We start from the raw sequence: 15304 nt of genomic DNA on the forward strand, positions 1-15304 counted from the left end.
GTTATTTTTATGCAGCCAAGCAAATGTATGTTTTTTAGAATTAAAGTTCTAACATTAGCCCATCTGTTGTTTGCTGTTTGTGTTTTTTTTTGTATTTTTGTATTTTTTTTTTAATTAATTAAAGATATTGGGATGCTTCTCTGTCTTTATCAGGATAGCACCTTTCTTTATTTGTGATTATCCTTGCCAAGTTTTTATTTTACTGTGATGTTTAAAAAAACCCTATCTTGATGGAGAGACCATTGAAAGTGTGATTAACTTACTGATGCTGTTTTGAATATGATTTTTGGAACAAGTTTTATAAGTACCCTTTGAAACGGCAATATCATAGTTTGTAAGTTATTTTCAGTATTTACAAAAGAATCAGAAAGAAAGCCTATGATTATCCTTTTTATGTTCAAAAGAGGTAATTTAATTCCAAAAAGGATTTTATTATACTGGTTGATAATTCAAATAACCAATAATTCATTTCAGCCTTTTCTTTTGAGGGCTGCATTACATTTAGGGGCACATTTGCCTAGTCACATTAATATAGAAGCTTTACCTTTTTTTTATTATTTGTCCGTTTTGTTTTGTTAGCTGACACACATAATAAAGACATTTGCTTAGTATTTGTGATGTTAGTAGTGTTGCATGTCAAAGAGACTTCGGCAGTTTAGAGATTTATTAAAACCACTCCTTATATTATAAACTGCTGTAAACTTGTCAAGTGGCCAGTGAATGATGGTACAACTCTTCTAAATCTGTTTGTTCTCTATACCAGAAGCAACATTTTCTCCAGAAATTTTTGAGAAATCAAAAAAAAAAACAAAAAAAGAGAGTAAACTCCAAGTAATGCTTTCCTTCTCCTCTTCTACTAATTACTGAAGAAGTTGGAATGAGAATTCTGAGAACTGTTGCTTTGACTTTAGAAAAATCAAAATGTGCAGGTTTGATATCATGCTTTTATTTCTAGAAAGTTGGCTTTTCTTTTTTGTTTTTGATTTATTTTGGAGAACTTCAATTTGTAATGTAAAATTGTTGGTGTCACAGCCAAATCAAGAATCATGGGATAGTTACTCTTATAATTGTAACCTGCACCAATGTTCTTGTATGTGCATGTTTAAGTCACTTTGTTTTAGTTTTTATATGGTGTGAGAAGACAGATGAGGGGTTTTTCCTCTATTTCACTGGTACCAGGACAAGCCTGAGGTGTTTTACACTTTGTTTAATTTTTTGAAGGGGGAGAAGGATGGCTTGTTCATGGTGTGATTTGGTTGGTTGGTTTGTTTTTGAGAAGACTGCTTTTCAGCCTGACAGATTCATGTGGGAAATTTCAGCTAAACTGAAAAAAAATTCTCACCATAGCAGTAATAAAAAATGAGGATGTTTCCGTATTTTGCAGCATTCTAGATCATTATGGAAGTGTACCAGGCTGTTCATAGGGAATATAAACCATGACCTGAAATAATGAGAGGATAATACATGGTCTCAGCTCCACTCATAATGCAGTGCAAAAGAGGGATTTTACTGCTCCTGAAAGCATTTCCAAGCAGTTATGTCAGATCTAACTCAACTTAGTATCTGACCGATGGGATAAAGAATTTACTAAAGTCATGTAGAAGCCACCACCTCTTATGAAATGAACCATCATCTGTGAAGGATCTCTAACTGCTGCAGACAAATAATGCAAGAAAATCCAGTGTAGTTTTGGATTCCAGTCCTACTCTGTCATGCAGAAATAGCTCTGTTAAATCAGGGAAGACCATCCAGGTATGTGAATTACTCTTTTCTTGACTGTTTGCATATGACCTATTTGGATCCACGTTATGGAAACTTTTGGTCCTGATAAAGTATCCATGTATAAATGCTATAGCAACATGCTTGAACAGGAATTGACTTCTGGTAATACCAAACTGTATTTAAAGCTGCTGTTACCAAACTGTATTTATAATCATGAATAAAGTGATTAGTTCTGTGACGCACCCTGAAGAAATCTGTGAAGTGAAAAGGCTGCACATTTATTGAAGGTATGTTTAAAGACCTCTAAAATAATCAGTGAGTCTCTGCTTCTGATAATTATTCCATTGACTGGAAATGAAGCAAATAGCAATGCCAGTAATACAAATTTCAGTAAGTAATTGCATTTCAAATCCTAGTGAAATCCACACTGCTTAAAATCTAAACCTCTGTCAGTACATTGGAGCTAGATATGTATAGTACTCAGGACTCAAAAGTACCTCTGACCTAAATTAGGACCTGGTGTAGAAGTTTCTACCTGTATTCTTTTAGTTTAGAGTGTGCAGAAACTCCCTTTAATATGTTGATTATTAGCTACAAACTAAGAAATTAATTTTTATCAGTTATAATAACCAACATTTTGGTTATAATAAAGTTAGTGAGTGAACTTGTCAGGTATCAGTTTTAGCTATGGAAGTGTGGGGAGATAAGGCTCTACAGAATAGATGGATATCTTGCAAGATTTTGAGAACTGCTGGTAAAAATATAATTTATACACAGAACAGAAAGAAGGCGGTGAAGACTAAGAAGGAATATTTGTATGCTAGAGTCAAAGGTTGAGAAGGAATCTTCTTATGATCTGGCTCTTGACAGAGTTTATTTTTGGATTTTGCTGAAATTTTTTTCAAGGTTCGAGGGAAAGAGACTTGGGATATTGCAAGATATTATGACTTTTTTATATCTATAGATAATCAAAACAAAAAGGTGTGCTGTGTGGATTGATGAAAACTACTAAGTGATTTACATTAACTATCAAAGAGACCAAAAAATCTGCCTTCTGTTCTTCAGAATTTATTTTTGCGTATGTCCTTTCTGTTTATTTTTGGGGAGTGGAGAGAAAAGACATAATTTTTGAAACTAACATGGTTTAAGAAGAAAATCTAAAATCACTATTTGTAAAACTTTGCGGTACTGAATGTACCTTGTTTAGAGTGAAGGTTTTCATTAAGCTTTGTGCATCATGGAGTTTTAATTCTTCATGTAGACTGTCAGCCTTTTTCATGTAAGTGCTTATATATTTGTTGAAAATAGTTTTCCAGTATTATGCAGGCCATAAGGTTTTGCTTATGGTGCTCATAGATCTTGCAGTTTCATTGTTTGTTCTTAATCTTGAATTTGTGTTTGTATTCCTCTGGATTTGGCAGTCCTCATATGTTTGGAAAGCAAAATTTTTCTTTATGGCAGTAAATGCTACCAGGAGTGCTAGCAGTTACACCAGCCATGTAAAACAAGCCAGGCATGTGTTACATGTCCGAGCTGCCCTATTTCACTTGTGCTCTCTGTTTGACTGAAACAGAGCAGGAGAGAACTGGAGAAGAAATCTGGACATATTCCATATCTAAGCAGATTTGTAGAGGCAGGATGCTTCATTACCTGAATGCCTGAATGATGGCACTGACTTTGCCTAGCTGTAGATGAGGCTGTGGCAAGCCTTGAGGCATCTATGACAGGAGCCTTGAATCAGCAGAGATTGCAATTGCACAGAAGAGCCTGCTCCAGTGGACTTTAGGGTTGGAACTGGAGGGTCCAAGGTCCTTTCCAACCCAAACCATTCTATGATCCTATGATTTTTCTTTGTTTGTTATGTTAGACCTTTATCCCACAAAATAAAAACAAAATTGAAGGTTATGCATGGCAGTGTCATCAAGGCCTTACCCACTCGAGAAAGGGTAAAGGGCTCTATCTGTTTAACACTGCACTGTGTAATAGGTTGCACACCTTTATCATGGAAAAGACACAAGTTTTGTTTTGACTGTACAAAGTCAAAATGCTGTATATGTGTTCAGGTAGAATTTGTCACATTTCATGGGTTTTTTACTGGCATTTGGTTTTGGCTTTTTTTTTTTTTTATTTTGACTTGTTGCAGACCTCAGATGATGTTAACTGAATTTTTAATTTTTATCTTTGAAGAATTTTTGCCCACTGGGGGAGGCAGATAGCTTTCTCATGAAGTTGGCTATCTGCCTAGGTCTTTGCTTTGCATAATGTATTATGTGTTACCTGTCATGTTTACAAGGAGTGCCTTCTCCTCTATCAGGGCACACAGTGAAGGGGGACAGAGAAAAATGTACGTGGGGAATGATCTGTACTTGGCTTTTCTGCTCTGAAGGCAGGGTGAGTATGGGCTACAGCATGTAATAGGGAAGGAATGGCAAAGGTAGGAAGACAGAAATTGGTGAAATGAATTTAACGAATGTTGTGAATTGGGTGGGGGCTAATTTGCCTTGGGTGAGTTGAACTAATTGCTCAAGACTAGGTGATATTTATGTGAAGGCAAACTTGCATTGTTGCCTGGGTAGGAATTTATTTGCTTCATAAAGCTGGTTGAATTAATAGGTGACATGTGCTGTAATCTGTGTGACTGCTGTTTTTAAAAAGGGCAGAATACAGTCCAGCATTGGAAAAGAAACAACTTTTTGTCTTCTAAGGTCTTGAGTTTCTGCTTGAAAGTCTTTATTTTTCTTCTAAGGTCTTGAGTTTCTGCTTGAAAGTCTTTATGTTTCTAAGGGGTTTCTGGTGGCTAAGCTTGAACTAACTCAACACATGAAATAACAAGGTGGTCTTTGACTCCCTGTCTATTTTCTGTCTCAGAAACCCTGTAATCAGGATGGTGCCTTTTCTCCAGGTGAAGCTCAACTCCTGCATCTCCTGCACTGGTTCACTGGAGAGCCCTGTGACTTCCCCATCTTTGAATGCAGATAACTTGACTGCAAAATCTGTAGTTGTTGGGGAATGTGTTTATGTTTCATTTTGGCTTTAAAAAGTCCAAAAAACAAGAAAGCATTTGGCTTCTTCTTTTTTTTAGTTGGTATGGGGAAGAATTAGGACTAAGCCCCTGTACTCTGAGGCACTTTGAGGGGGCACTTCTGTGATATGATAAGCCTCATGTAACATCTGGTGGCAGAAGACCTAATGAGGCTGTGGGGTCTAAATTCCACTTTCTTTTGATTTTTCAGTTTCCCCATTTTGTCCCTTGCAGCTCTTTATGTCTCACACCATGGTGATCTACTTCAGGGACTAAAACCACGAGAAAACTGGTTTTGGTTTGTTTCATTTCTGCTGGTGTAGATATCTGAACTGGCTTGGCAGAAGTGATTGAAACATGTCTTGGGCAGTGAGGTGGAAGGGGAGAAGGGGAATTGGAGCTTGTGTTGTGTGCTGAGCTCTGTTACCTTGCACCCCATTTAGTGGTGGGTGCTGCTGTGGGAGAACATGGTGATGAAACCTTCCTGCAGGTACCTCTGGGAGCTGAGGAGTGGGGAGGCTACATGGGAACCCCACACATGAGCAAAGCCAGGAAGGAAAGATTTTCTGCAGAATATGGCTTGGAGTGAGGAGAAGCTGCTTCAGCCCCTCTGAAATTTCTCAGGTCTTTCCTAGTTCCTCTTGCTTCCCTGTCTTTTCCTGCCCTTGAAGCCTGTTCTGCTGCTTTGAATTGACTTGGCTTTTCTTGGGCACTTGGGAAACCAAGTGCAGGTTCTGTGTGCTAAATGCAGCTTTGTGTATCTTGCAAATCCTGATGTATGAAGGTGTTGCACCCTTGCTCCCATGCTGTGCAGTCTAAAGAAACTAGCTTCCTGTTGTGTTTAAGAGCAGTTTTATAATAATATTTTTGCTTTATTAGGCATCAGAGGAGAGTGGTTGTCCGAGGGATTATTTTCCTAGATTGCTTGCAGTAGAAGGTGAACTGTCCCAGATAAATGAGAGGTTGTTTAATTTTTTTTTTTGTTATCTTTTAAATAATGAACCTGTATTCATTCCTAGCAGCAAGTTTGCAGTTATATTATTTTCATGGACGTGTTTTCCAGGTTCTGGAAGCTGTCTGAAGAGATAAAAGGTTTCTTTCAAATGCTCTATTTCTGAACTTGGAAAGAACATCTTACAGAAGAAAGTATAGTGTGTCTGTGCTACTTCTGAGACCACAGAAAAATAACTGAAGAGTATTAATGACTTGCTTTTCAAATGCTCTTAATTTTTAAACTGGAAATGGCAGTTTCATAGGTGCATAAGTAGCCTGAACTTTTAATTATGCTTTGAACCTTGAGGCTTTCTCTTTTTTAGCAACAGCAGTAGTAAACTTTGAGGGTTTTCCATACACCATTCTCTTCCTTCTGTATCTTCTGTAATTCCTTATACATATATGGCACTTCATCAGCCCCCTTCCTTGCTAATCACTTCCATACTTTGCAAAAAATCAACTTGATCCATCAAGTCTAGCATGTCATTGTATATATGGTCTAAAAAAGGTGGTGGTTATGGGGATCTTGAAGGATATGTCTAAAGGAGAACTCTTAAAAAGCCTCACAATAAATAATTCCATAGAAAAAAATTTAATTTAGAGCTACTAAAAGCTCTTCTAGTTTGGGTGTTTTATTGAAAAAGAATATATATAATATATCAAAAGAAGTACTCTCAGGATGCATGGTTAAAAATACTGTAGCTTTTACACTTTTTTCCTAGGTGGCTATCATCATGCATCTATAGTTAGCTTGCCTTACAAAACACCACTTTATAAGTAATAACCTTGGAATATGAACAGTGGAATACAAATCTGTTTTTCTTTAGTTGGCAGGTTTGGATTAAAAAGAACTTCCAATATCTTTATTTTTTGATGCTGAATATATTGAATATTTGTTTAGTGATGCAATGGAATGTTCTTTCAAAGTAAAACATTGATTATTGTTCTTCTCTTTTGATGGCTTTAATAGGCATTAAGGTCTTGTGAAGGTCTTGTTGTGACAGGGGTGTTCTGAAATGGCAGTGTGGAAAGCTGGCAGATTCTTTGCCCTTGCCACTTGTTTCCATATCTGTCCTGTTGGATTCAAATTGTCCATGGTATCTGGGTGTGCTACTCGGTGCTGTGACTGTTTAGTGGATTTTAATAGTAGCCCGCTATGTAAAACGTAAAGGATGAATTCCACTCTTCCAGATGTCTCTGCAAGCCTCCTCCTTCATCTCAGCAAAAGTACTTTGTATTTCTTTAATGGCGGAATGTTGATTTGCTTTTTGTTGTGTTTTCTAAAGCTTGTCTAAACCTCATAGTGTTCTTTAGCCTTGTAATGACTAGACAAATGTATGTTTTTCAAAGTGTTTCCCTTTCATTAGTGTTCTTCAGCCAATAATGTCAGAGTTCATCCCATTTTCTCATGTTAAGTGCTGGTTCTAAAAAAGAGAAATTCTGTTCTTATATTAAGTGTTTAAAATGGTTCTTTCATAGAAGAAGGTAAAGCAACATTAGTTTCAAGTTTTTTTCCAAACGGTTCATAGCTCAGTGCTGTAATGAACAGCTTTCCAATCAGAGGAGACGATACCTGTTCTGTTGGGTGTTCTTTCAAAATGGCTGAAATTTATTCTAGCTGCATAAAACGTTAACAATAATATTTGTATATATTTGTTTACCAGGCTTTCATTGTAAGAACTGACATTTAATCTACCCAGTGTTCAAAATATTATTATTTTTTTCCTTCTACAAAAGTGATGGTAAGCATAAAACTGTTTCTCTCTCAATTTCTGTGGTATGGTTTGTTGTTTTAGTTCTTTTCCCCTATCCCCCTCCAATCAGACTCCAACTCAAGCAGCTTTCTTTTGCTAGTCCCCCCTTTCACAGTGAGTATTTAATGCCGACTCACCAGTTGTCCTGACTGGACTGCTTGGCACTGTTGGCAGGGCACAGGCATGTGTGTGTGGCACTCTGACCACAGTAAAGACACCTTCTTGATCCAGATACCTTTTTTATTAATTATTTCAGTATTCTGGCTTTTAAAGGTGTTGGGGGAATAGGTGGTTTAGACTTTAACTTATGCTCAGAACAGTTCTGAGAATTAGACAGCAAATTCATGGCGATTCTGCCTTTAATGAACAGTGACAGGAAGCTGTAAAGTTTGTTTAGTGTTATGTGAAGCCATAAGGAAACTGTACTTTTTTTTTTGTGCAGTCTTTGCAAAAGTTGAGTAAGTAAGAACAGCATGGCTACTTTGTTTCTCATGTACATTAGTTTTATTCTGTCCTTCCTCCATTTCTTTTCTTTCTGAGCTGAGTGGCACAGACCTTACAACAAAAACATGGTGGATTTTTCTCCTTCCAGCCAGACTGTGCACACTGCATAGGCCAAATAACCCTGTGTACAGCATCTCTTTTCTCAGAGATGTAAATAACAGTGCAACTTGAATCATAGCCAAAAACTTTCCTGCAGGCTTAACTAATGCCCTAATTTCATCTGGTAGGATCTGCCCATCCCAGGTGCCAGCTGTGTGTATCTGAGCAGCCACAACTGTCCCATGTACCTGAGTGGAGCAAATGAAGTGGCCTCAGTGCACAGCTGCAGCCTCTGCTGCTGTCAGTTTGGGTGAGGGAGGTAAACCTGCCACACATATTTTCACAGAACTCAGAATAACTGGGTTGGAAGAAACCTCCAACCCATGCTCTGACACCTCAACTAAACCATGACACAGAGTGCCACATTCAGTCTTTTTTTAAACACGTCCAGGGATGGTGACTCCACCACCTCCCTGGGCAGACCATTCCAGTACTTTTTCACTCTTTCTGTGAAAAATTTTTTCCTAATATCCAACCTAATTTTCCTTTGACTTAGCTTGAGACTGTGAAAATCTTGGGTCTGCTTCCCTGTGCTGATGGAGTGCTTCTGAGTATGGCAGTTCCCATCCTTGGCAGATTCTTCAGCAGGGATGTACAATTTGTATTACACTGAAAGATTACATGATCCATTCTTCAAACTGGCAAACCTAGTCCAGCAACCGTTTTGAATAATTTGCTGAAAACCCAGCCTTAATAATGACAAAGGAGTTCCATATTTAGTGATTTAGGGGTCTGTAAATGCTTTGTTGTATACACATGCCCGCTCAGCTTACCATACAGCTCCTATAAAATATCTGTTGAGAGTCTTTGCTATATAAATGAAGTCATTTTGGATGCAAAGATCATGGCTTTCCATTCTCGAGTTAGACTTTCATAACTTGAGGCCTGTTGTATTGAAAGTTATGATTGTTTCACAATAGAAGAAAAAAAGTATTATTTTACCTCTGAGAAAACTATTCCTTCAGTTTAGTACCTGGTGACTTGTTTAGTATTTTTTGACATTTATCAACATGCACAAATACTTAGTGATAAGGATGGTGGTCAACTGGAAGAAAAACTTACCTGTGTAATGACCAGGCTCAATGTAAAGATCAGATCACAGAATTAAACTGCCACCTGGTAAAACATGAGAGACAGTTTTCTTCCAGAAAAAGCCACTAGTTCTAATTGTCTGGTTTGTTGTGTGTTTCTTTTCATTTCATGATTGTGGGGTGGGACAAAACCCCAACAACTAAAGACAATATTTTACTCTTTATTTTTTCCTCTTACAAAGAGCAGGGAGTTTGGTATCTGGTAGTCTATAAGCTAATGAATGCTGAACTTCCCCAGGAGGATGCAAAAATTCAAGCTGGTTTTTGAAATTTAAGGCCACCTTTGGCATTTCATTATGCCAGGTAGATATTGGATGTTAAGAATTTTCTAAAAGACATGCTATTTTCAAGTAGAATTGTCCTAAAATATGCCGTTCTAGTACAGAATTAAAAATAACTGTGCTCAAATTAAAAATGCACTTGTTGCAGTTCAGTTTTAAAACTATGCTTTCCTCTGCCTCATGTTCCTGTAGTGATTCTGATTGATTGCAGTGGCACTTGGTGGTGACAGAAGAGTGCATCACCTGTACTCAAGATCACTTTCTTCCCTTTTTAAAATATTTTTAATTTTTTAATTATTATTATTATTATTATTATTTCCCTTTGGACTTTTTACTTACACAGTTCAGAAAATTGGGAGAAAATGCTTTTGCTGAGAATGTTTAGTATGACATATCTGTTAGTAGTTTGGCAGTAGCTTTGCATTCATGTTACTGGGTTATAACTTCTTAAACATTTGCAAAATATACCCTTAAATTTCCTGGGTTACTTGTAGAAAACCCATCAGTATTCAATGGTAGACTCTCTAAAACCATTGTTCATCCAAGGGATGGACTTGGCAGTGTTTAATAAAGAATTGCTTAGTTTCCACTAATGGAGATTTGGAGATCTGGTGAGACAATCCATGCTCACCTGGAACATTGCGTGTAGTTTCAGATACTGTTTAAAAAAAAAAGTGCTGGAGGATAGGAAGAATTTCCACAATATTTGGGAACTGATGAAAAAAGGAGACTCTCTTAGAGATACACTTAGAGGAAACTAATTTTTTAGGTGAGGTAAAGCATGGGTTTGATATTTACCCTTATTTCATAAAAAACTTTGGACCTCTCGATCAGTTAAAGAAAAAGAAAGGGGAGAAAAGACAAAACAGACTTAAAAGGGAGAAGTTTTATGAAATAATGTCTGCATCCAAAATGAACGCCTGCTCAGTAATTGTGCTCTTTGTGAGCCTTAAATACCGTCAAGAGCTGGATTTTTCTGGGAAGTTATAATCTGATTTATTATAAAATATGTCAGAATCTGCATTTTTGTGGCATGTAATTTGACTTCTAGCTGAAATTAGGCAAAAAGATTCAAAGGTCAGTTTGCTACAGATTTCAGCTGTATCTGGCCTTGATATGGAGGAGGCTTCATGAGGAATAGCATTTTGGAAAATGTTCTATTTTATTTGTTGGTGTAACATATTGCTACTGCAAGGAAAACACGAGCCTTAAGCTTTTCTATGCTTCATTGGGAAAAGTGTCTTCTCATCCATCTTCCATGGGCTGCACAGCGTTGCACTTAATTCTTCATATGAACTGTAATTTAGAAGGGTATTCTGTATGTAGCAGTCTCTGTATGTTGGTAAAAATAAAATTGAATTCTATCACCATTTTTCCATTTGGAGAGGATAAACAATAAATAAAGTGATGAGATTCTGGAAGACATGCTGTTGGTCAGCTGATGAGCGTTTGTTGGTAAATTAAATTATGATGATTTATGTTTAGATTTCTCCATTTTCTTTTTCCCCAGCAGTTTAAATGTTCACTTGTTTACAGAAACTGTAGAATAAATGAAAAATATAGACGGAAAGAGATAATTACCTACTCTTGAGTGTTCCTACATTTTCTAGTTGGTATGCAAAAGTGAACTGCTTTTACCTAGTTTTGTGTACATTAACTTCTGTGAGTCTATAAGCACCATTTCTGAAGCTGTCGACATACCGTGCAGAATCATTGGACAAATCATTCCAGAAACTAAAAAAGCTGAATGCCAAATGAGATTTGATAGCTGCTGAGGCAAGTGTGTAGGTGAGCTATAGAGCCCATTTGCAATGTTAGGATATAATCTAAAATTTTGGTGACCTCCAAAAACTACAGGTGAGTCCAAGTAACTTTGTTATCACAAAAAGAAGCATCCTTGCGTATGAAAATTTACACCACATTCCTGAGGCTATTGAGTGTTCCAGACCAGTTCATGTTGGCTGATACAGAATACCAGATGTCCCTGATGAGCAGATCTGGGAAACCATTTGGCAGTAGCTAGTAAAAAACATCATTAGGCACAATGGTGTTGCAGAATTTCTGCCCTTCTTTGGATGTTGTGCATTTCACACCCCCTCTGAAGGCTGGATACCTGAGCCAACATCTGTTGCTCCTGACTACTAGGCATTAGGATATTCCAGGAAGAGAGATTTCCACTGCAAATACATGAATGAAAATGGAGTAGTGAACAATATAATGTCTGACTGTTAAGTAGTTGTAATTAGCTGCCCAGGAAAGGGACTCCTTGGATTCCAATCCCTTTTCCTGGGTTTATCCAGGGCTTTTATTCTCTCATTCTAACATAGACATGCAGAGCAGAGGGGAGACTTAGGGCTCCCAACAGTCAGCAGCTTCTTCAGCTTCTCTCCATCTCATTCCATTAACCATTCCCAAGTCATTCTTATGTATAAAGGTACCTAGATTATGTTTCTCCCTTCCTTACTCAACTTTGGCTCTGTTTAGTCGCACTTTGCAGTATATATCCCACATGTTCCTGAGAAAACTGTAGATTATTTTACTTAATCTATTTTCATCCAGACTTAACATTTCTTCAAATACTTTTATTACGGAGTAGTCACAAATTTTTATTTTGTTGTAAACTAAGTCCAGATAAAGTATTCCAAATCCAGCAAGACTCAAAAGAACATGCATTCTGACAACTTCTACCAAAGTGACTTAAGAGGGCTACTGGCAACTATAGTTTTCTCAAAATAGACTTCCACTGCAGTGCAACGTTATGCTGGAACAGTCAGCTATGGTGCAGTTGGCTTCCCTCCCCTTTCTTTTCCTGGGCTTCATTGATGCCAAAGACAGTACAGCTGAATAACCTAATTTCTTATTTTTATTATGAAAATAAATATATAAATGATTAAAATGCATTCTAAGCTTAAAAATTAAAGCCTCTTATGCCAGATATATCCAAATATGAGCCTTTAATGTCACTGGGTTTTTTCCTTGTGGAAGGTGCTGGACTCTGTGTTCTGTTACACGTGATGGTTTTCCAAAGCTAAAATTAACATTAGGATAGGCTTAAAAAATTAGCTGGAAGCTATTTTTGTGCCGTCCTTGGAAGTTGCATATTTGCTGTTTTGTGTTGAGCAGTGAAATAATATAAATCACTCTCATGAGTACTGGTCTGGGTTATTTCAGTAGCACATTTTGCCACAGCAGGTGGTAGTGTGCAGGTTGTAAATGCTTTCCCTGTTGGTCTGCGCTGTTTTTTGGGGAGGAGGGACTCCAGAGAGTGGTGGCTGTGTTGGAGTGGTCTCCATTTCACCCTACTGTGGTTATTCTGTATGCTTGTAAAGCCTGGAGAGGAGTGCAAATGAAGGCTGCGTTTCTAAGATGTGACTTAGCTCCATGAGGCAGATCCCAAGCCATAGAAATGCTGAGGTCACATGAGTTAATTCAGAGTGCCTTACTCTGTTAGACTGCATGTCAATAAAGAATGGGAAATATGAGCATGGTGTGGGCTCCAAAAGGGAGGAAAGAAATGGAACAAATGAAAAGGCTAGGAAGAACAGTGCTTGGCATGAGGACTTTTAAAGCAAAAGGAAACTGTGGTTTGCTATTTAAAGTTAACCAGTGTATTTGGTTTGTAAGATCAGTGTTGACTTTAATGAATCAAGAATATTGTGTGTTGATGTGCAGACCAGATATGTTGGAGAGTTGAGTCTCGTTGAGTCTCTTTCTACAGCTTTTTCAAATGTATTTTATTAAATACAGCTGTTGTGTCTTATTGTGGGTCATATAGCATGCTCCTATGGTCTTTCTTGGTTTTTTATAGGCATGTTGATTTGTAGGATTGCTAGGTTGCAAATATATATATACATTTATATGTGCTTTTATAAATTATGTATTTTTTATGATAATTGCAAATATTGTGTGATGTGCAAAAGTAGTATTGAAATTAATCACTAATGGCAACTATGTATGGAGATGAAGGTGTTGATTATGTCTTGCAAATTGGTCTCCTTGATGGCAATAGCTATTTTGGATGCAAAGTCTTGTGGACAGATGTGCAACTACTTCCCACTCAAATTAGGAGACTTTTCAAGACTTTTCACTTCTCCTAAGTGTTTTCTAAGACTTAACTTTGCATTAATTTGAGGAGTGTGATAAAAAAGCTGCAATCTTATTAGCCTCTTGCATTCTTTCTTCTTCTTTTATTTATTTTTTTAGTTTGTTTTGTTTTTCAGTTTATTGTTGGAATAGAACTCCAAATTTCACGTCTGCATCTAGTTGCTTTATTACTTTAGATGTGCTATTTCCAGTGTTATGCTCGTAGACTTAACAAGCTAATCTGGGAGACTAAAGCAGAACTGTCATTTTGAAGCTACTTAGCTGAAGTCTCTTTGAAATCAGTGTAGAAAGCTCCAAGACTATTTTTGTTCCTGTTTTAATTTTTAGAGAGGAGGTATTGATGTGTTATGTTATGTTGTTAGTGGTCCCTAGAAGAGCTGTTAAAGAAATGTTGCCTCTTTAAAATCCCCTAGGCATTAGAACCAAATGGACATGATTTATATTTAGGGACTACACTGGTTTGAAGGCAGATTTGGGATTACTCCAGGATGCCCCTTCTCTTGAGACAATTGTTTCTTAAACTGTATGATACTGAATTTGGCAGAAGTATTTTAGTGTTTAAGTGAGGAAAGATGGCCCATTAGAACTGTAGTTCATGCCAACATTGCATGATAAAATAGAAAGGCAGCACAAAATTAGAAGTGCTAGCATAATACCTCTCTCAATACAGCTTGTTTACTGTCACTCCCGGAATCTTCCAGGACTGTGGAGTATTTTTATATGCTCTGCCCTATAAAAGCTGTGTTCCCACAGTGTGGTCATCTCATCTTTCTGTCTACTTGGATTGCACTATCAGAGATTAAGGTGATTGAAGCCATTTCTGTTTGTTTGTTTTCCCATTTCCCCCTGAAGAAGACTGAGGCTATGGAAATCTGTGGTGAGCTGCCACTCCTCCCTTAGGATTCCTTTACCCAAGGTCCTCATTGTATAAGTTCTTTGAAGTTCACATGTCAGGAAGCATTTGATCATCCCGATAGCAAGAAAAGGCTGAACTAATGACAGCAAAAGCTGGTGACACAGGTTAGTTTCACATTCTTTAGCAAGCAAATTAAATGCATGATAAATCAGATTATTGTCACACTGGCTGTACTTGTGCTATACATAATTTTTTAAAATTATGGAATTATTGTAGAATCACAGAATATGTTGAGTTAGAAGAGACCGATCAGGATCATCAAGTCCAACTTCTGGCCCTGCACAGTCACACCACATGCCTGAGAGTGTTGTTTGAACACTACTTGAACTCTGTCAGGCTTTAAAAGCCAGCTTCATTGTTCACCCATATTTTGGGTGAAAATACTTTTCCTGACATCCAACCTAAACCTACCCCAACTCAGCTTCATGCTGTTCCCTGAAAGTCTGTCATTGGTCACAAGAGTGAAGAGATTGGTACCTGCCCCTCTGCTTCCCCCTCGTGAGGATGTTGATGATCACAATGAGGTCTCCCTTCAGGCTCCTCTTCTCCAGGATGGACAGTCCAAGTGACCTCAGCTGCTCCTCATTTGGCCTCCCCTCAAAGCTCTTGACCATCCTCATGGTCCTCCTTTGGACAGCCTCCAATAACTTGATGTCTTTTTTGATTTTGTGGCACCCAGAACGGCCCCCAGCACTGGAGGTGAGGCTGCCCCAGCTCAGAGCAGGGCAGGACAATCCCCTCCCTTGCCCGGCTGGCCATGCTGTCCCTGATGTCCCCCTGGATACAGTTCGCTCTCCTTGGATTTTGTCTTTGAAGAT

This window comes from Cinclus cinclus, chromosome 2 (assembly GCF_963662255.1).
Source record: "Cinclus cinclus chromosome 2, bCinCin1.1, whole genome shotgun sequence".
In the NCBI taxonomy this organism is placed as follows: domain Eukaryota; kingdom Metazoa; phylum Chordata; class Aves; order Passeriformes; family Cinclidae; genus Cinclus; species Cinclus cinclus.